Source organism: Ochlerotatus camptorhynchus, unplaced genomic scaffold (assembly GCF_037179485.1).
Source record: "Ochlerotatus camptorhynchus isolate MF236.1 unplaced genomic scaffold, CSIRO-AGI_Acam_v1.1 ptg000159l, whole genome shotgun sequence".
In the NCBI taxonomy this organism is placed as follows: Eukaryota; Metazoa; Arthropoda; class Insecta; order Diptera; family Culicidae; genus Ochlerotatus; species Ochlerotatus camptorhynchus.
This window is the reverse complement of record NW_027040649.1, coordinates 46749-52698: the sequence shown is the minus strand read 5'-3', so window position 1 is coordinate 52698 and position 5950 is coordinate 46749.

Here is a 5950-nt window from a genome sequence, read left to right as displayed (position 1 = left end):
TTCAACAGAAGCATATAGGATATATATATTTTTTTTCGAGAAATGTGTATTCAAAAATGTGTGTAGAACTTACACACAACATATGAAATCCGAAACAGCATTTAAAAGGCATCAACAGGTCTACAAATCGTCCTGGAGAATGGATCTTGAGAATTTGCTTGCTCAATGAAGTTCTGTTAAATTTCCCGACTTAGTTAAGTGAGAATAATTGGTGTGTTAAAATGATATCTTAGATTCTCCGAATCATCCTGCACTTCAGATCTTGATGTTCCATGGACTTAACGCGGTATTCAATTATGTCCCAACTAGATGGTTTACCATTATCACATTCGTGGAGTCCCATAATATCATGTAAGATATATGGTTGTGGTGACAACGTGTTTCGGAATCTCCAAATTATACTGGAATTTTGCATCTTAATGTTCTGCGTTCTCAACGGGGTGTTATAAGTTGCTATACGAACCTGGAGAGCTGCGTGGGAACTCACTGCATCATGTGGGACATTTTTTTTTTAGTTTTGAAAAATAAGCTTCATTGAATAAAAAAAAAACATACACTGCATGTTGACCCTAATTGAAAAAAAAAGTGTGTTAAAACTGTGAGTGTGCGTGTAAGTGTCTAAAGTAAATAACAATTCATTCACTTTCACTTCCTTAAATGCAAACTTCTTAAGTTTTTCACCCTGGAAAACTTCATACATCCTTGTTTATATGTCCCATTGTCGAAGAAACTCAAAACGCTCATAGAAGATAGATCGTAGACCCGCTGATGAAGCCTAGAGGCGGTGGATGTCAGGTGAGACCGTACATCTTCGGCGAAGGGTCCCGCTCCGTTTGGCTACCGAAACATCTAGCAGATAGTCCCAGGGGATGCCTGGGTAGCATTCCCGGTTTCAGCGGAGTCACGGATAATCGAGAACTGGAACCATATGTTGCACAAAATTAAAGGGCGCAGTATCACCGGCGTCTTCGGCCAGACACTTACCTGTTAGAGTGATGCAAAATTTGAAATTTTTGCTCCACAATACTTAAACGATTCCGAGTCGGATCCTGACTAACCTCTCAAAATTTGAACCCATTTGGTGAGAAACTGAGATGGCACAAACCATTTAAAGTTTGTATGGGAATTACTATGGTAAACCAAGATTTTTGCTCATGTCTATCTAATAATTCACCATATCGGTCTGCTTCAAAAGCTTTCAACTGTACTTGTAAGAAATTTTCCCAGCTACAACTTTGTTCAAGACCTCTTTTTGATTAAATTCAAGAATCGAAAGTTATCAATGGTTCAATGCGCTGATGTCTTATGATCATGCTCTATCAACTGCTCAGCAGGCAACATTGGTGTTTCTGGGGCGTTGAATAGGACACAAAAATCATGGCTACTATGTCACACTGCAAAATACAGTGTTGCCTACAGAGCAGCTGCTTGATCATGTCATAAGTTTACCAATCTCTTAAATAATTAATAACTTTTTCCAGTCTCGTTTTACATAGAAACGATCTAGAGCAAAGTTGTAGCTGAGGAAATTTTCTATAAGAATGGCTATCGAACTGTTTCGCAGCTCAATATGAAAAAAAAATAACTAGAAGGCAATGAACAAAAAGCTGATATTTCCCATAGTAATTTACATGTAAACTTCAAATGGCTTGTGCGAAGTCTGTTTCTAACCAAATGAATTGTAACTTTGGGAGGCTAATCAGAACCATTTAAGCACTGTGGAGCGAAAAAGTCAAATTTTGCATCAGTCTAATACCCGTCTTGTTACCTGACAGAGAGCTGGTGTCCTACCCGATGATGAAACCCGGCTGTTGGTCAACCAATGCTGAGTTTCAGTTGCAGTCCAACCTGGATCAACGCTAATCTCACCAGCACTGGTGTGGGTGGAACACGACTACAATTTCCAGCTGCAGCTTCGTTGGGGGTCATCAACAACAGCGGAGTGCCGGTAGCCGCTAACATTTCGGTGCCGCCTGCCACCATTGTTACACCAGTTCAGCCCGAGACGACGGCTTCACAACCAGTTTCGAGTTCAGCATACTCTGGTATTCCTCCAGTTGGTCAATATCAACAACAACAACAACCGCAGTTCACGCAACGGCAACAGTTCCAACAGTCAACTGTGCCGGTGCTTCGTGGACCCTCCAGTGAACAACTAGCTGCAAGACAAGTGATACCGAGAGAGCTTCCAAACTTTTCGGGTGACCCCCAGGATTGGCCGCTCTTTTATAGTTCGTTCTGTAACTCTACAGATACATGTGGGTTTAGTGATTCGGAGAATCTGGCGCGACAACGACGCTGTTTGAAGGGAAATGCTTTAGAAGCAGTGAGAAGCAGGTTGCTGATGCCACAGTCGGTGCCTTTCGTTATCGATATATTGTGGAGGTTGTACGGCCGTCCTGACGTCTTGATTCACTCTCTTCTCCAAAAGTTACGCGCAGTTCCTTCGCCGAAGTCCGACAACCTGCAGTCCCAGATCATGTTCCGTCTAGCAGTACAGAATGTTGTGGATCACATGTCCATCGCCAACCTAGTAGATCATCTGTGGAATCCGACATTGCTTCATAAGCTTATCGAGAAACTTCCACCTCAGCTCCAAATGCAGTGGTCTTACTACAAAAGTAGGTACTCCTACGACCTGGCGACGTTCAGCGCTTTCATGTCTGAGCTAGTAGTGATGGCCTCGGATGTTACACTACCACTTGACACTCTCACCTTGATCTCAAAATCCAACAAATCACCAAAGGAGAAGCCAAAACTGTACGTACATTCGGAGGATCAACCGGAAGTTATCGATAAGCGTTGAGAAGAGCGGATCAGAGTTGTCTAAGAAAACATGTCTGTATTGCACCAAAGTCAACCTCGAGATTGCAGATTGCATGCAGTTCAAGGCACTTGACATCGATGGTAAGTGGAAGGCAGTTAAGCAGAAGAATCTGTGCCTCAGTTGCCTTGTGCCTCATCGGAAATGGCCATGCCGGACTAAGAAGGAATGTGATGTAGACGGTTGCCAAATGCACCATCATAAACTTCTGCACACCGCTAGGAGTCCATCAGTTGATAAAAAGGAAACAGCCATCGCATCAGGGTCCGCCGAGAAACCAAAGCCTATAGTACACCAGAATCTACACAATTCGGTGGCATATTCCCTGTTTCACTACTTACCGGTGACAATTCACGGTAGCGGACAGCAGATCCACACATACGCATTCTTAGACGACGGGTCTTCTTCTACACTGCTTGAGTCCAGCATTGCGTCAGCGTTAGATATCAAAGGGCCAAGCGACGGCTTTTCTTTGAGTTGGACATATCGAGGGAGGAAAGTGAATCTCAACGTGTCAGTGTGCTGGTCGGTGGTGAAGGCAGGATATTCAAACTCCACAGCGTGCGAACAGTACAGGAGCTCCGGTTGCCAACACAGGCGATGTGCTACGAAGATCTGCAGAGCGCCTATCAACACCTGAAGGGTCTACCGGTACGCTGCTATAAGGATGCTACTCCGGGAATTATCAAAGGGATATAGCACGTCCGACTTTTAACTTCGTTGCGAGTACGTGAGGGTAAGGAAAACGAACCCGTGGCGACAAAGACGCGCCTTGGCTGGTGCATTTTTGGAAGGAACTCCGATAATGGTACAGCTGAACCTACACCTTGTGGACGATCCGGGAAATCGGGAGCTACACGAATGGATGAAACAATACTTTGCTGTCGAGGAATGAAGTGTTACAGTCAAGCCAAAAGCCGAAGAAGACAAACGTGCCCGTGCAATCATGGAAGCAACAACAAGACGAGTGAACGGGTCGTTTGAAACAGGGTTGTTATGGAAGTATGACCTTTTTTCCTTCCCGGACAGCTACCCCATGGCAGTACGATGAATGAGGGCGTTAAATACGCGGTTAAGCAGAGATCCAGTACTCGAAGCTAAAGTGAAGGAGACAATTGCACAGTACGAAACGAAAGGATACACGGGAAAAAAAGAGTTCCCATATTCGTGAACCACAGCCGTGAACCATAGTTCACGGTGTATATTTGAGAAAATTTTGTTCTGGATAGCTGGCCGTGATTTTTAGTTCACGGTCCGTTCCCGTTTTCGGGAACGGATTTTTTTCCAAGTATGCACACCGGATCACTTCGGAGGAAATCCAGTCAACGGACCCGACCAAGGTTTGGTACTTGCAACTGGGCGTGGTGCGAAGAAACCGGACAAAATTCGGCTAATATGAGATGCAAAAGCACGAGTAGGAGAAGTGTCATTCAACGACATGTTGATGAAAGGGCCAGATCTATTAGTTGCACTGTTGTCAGCACTACTACGCTTCAGGCAAAGGAATATTGCGGTGGTTGGTGATATGAAGGAGATGTTCCATCAGATTCTTATACGCTACTTGGATAAACAATAACAGAGGTTAATTTTTCAGCTATTTCCAAAATCTCCCCCTCAAATCTACGTAATGGACGTGGCCACATTCGGCGCAACCTGTTCGCCAAGTATGGCGCAGTTCATTAATAACAAAAACGCTGCCGAGTTCGCCGGAAGCTTTCCCACTGCGGTGAAGGCAATAATAGAAAATCACTACGTGGATGATTTCCTGGACAGCGTAGATTCGGAAGCAGAGGCTGTGCAGCTCGTCAACGAGGTTAAGTACGTGCACTCACAAGCGGGATTCGAGATTCGAAACTTCTGCTCTAGTTCCGCTGATGTTCTGGCTGAGATCGGAGAACAAAAAGCGTCAGTGATGGTATCCATGAATCTGTAAAAATCCTTGTAAAGGGATCGAGTGTTGGGGATGGTATGGAAGCTGCTTTTGGCGGTATTGAGACCCATCTGTTCATGGATGCAAGCGAACTGGCATGTACAGCAGTACTATACTTCCGATTAGTTGACAATGGCGAAACTTGATGCGCGCTGGTAGCGGCGAAAACGAAAGTCGCACCTTTAAAGCCTCTATCCGTACCTCGTCTTGAGCTACAAGCTGCAATTATTGGAACGAGATTATTGGATAGCGTTGTGACAGCTCTGGATATTCCTGTAACGAATCGATGCCTTTGGTCTGATTCGTCTACCGTACTCTCCTGGTTGAGATCTGATTACCGACGATACCACCAGTTCGTAGCGGGGATGAGTGGCACCACGTGCCTTCCAACCTGAACGTTGCCGAAAAGACGGACAAAGCTTCGATCCGAAGAACACTTGGTATAATGCACCGGAATTCCTGTATATGCCAAAGGAGCAGTGGCCAAAGGAACCGTCGAAGAAGCACGTGGAGACGGATATCGAATTACGAGCTGTATTCCTGTTTCATGGAGTAACGCCTCAACCATTGATCGCCGTATCCAAATTCTCAAACTGGAATCGACTCCTGAGGACAGCAGCTTACGTTCTACGGGCAGTTCGTAGGTGGAAGGGAGAAAAGGGGTCCAAACCGGATCTCTTGACGCAGAAGGAGCTGTGTGATGCAGAAAATCTGCTATGGCGGCAGGTACAAGCTGAAGTGTATCCAGACGAGTACGCAATTCTGCAGCATAACCAGGCGAATCCAAGCAATCCAGTATCAATTCCGTATCAAGTATCAAGTTAAGTCCACTATACCGGCTGTCACCCTTTGTGGATGAGCCCGGCGTCATTCGAATGAACAGTAGGCTCACCGCAACACGAACCGTATCGACAGAGACGAAGTACCCAATCCTGTAGCCGAAGAAACAACTTGCAATCCTTTTCCTCGTGGAGGTGTACCATCGGAGGTTCTTACACGGAAATGGAGAGACGGTGTGCAACGAGATACGTCAACGTTTTTGCATACCAGGTCTACGAGTCTTGGTTCGACAAGCGTCTAGGAGGTGTCTGCTCTGCCGCATTAGGAAGGCTGCCCAACAGCCTCCTATGATGGCACCCTCACCGGAAGCTAGAGTGAATGGATTTGTGAGACCATTCACACACACTGGGGTGGAC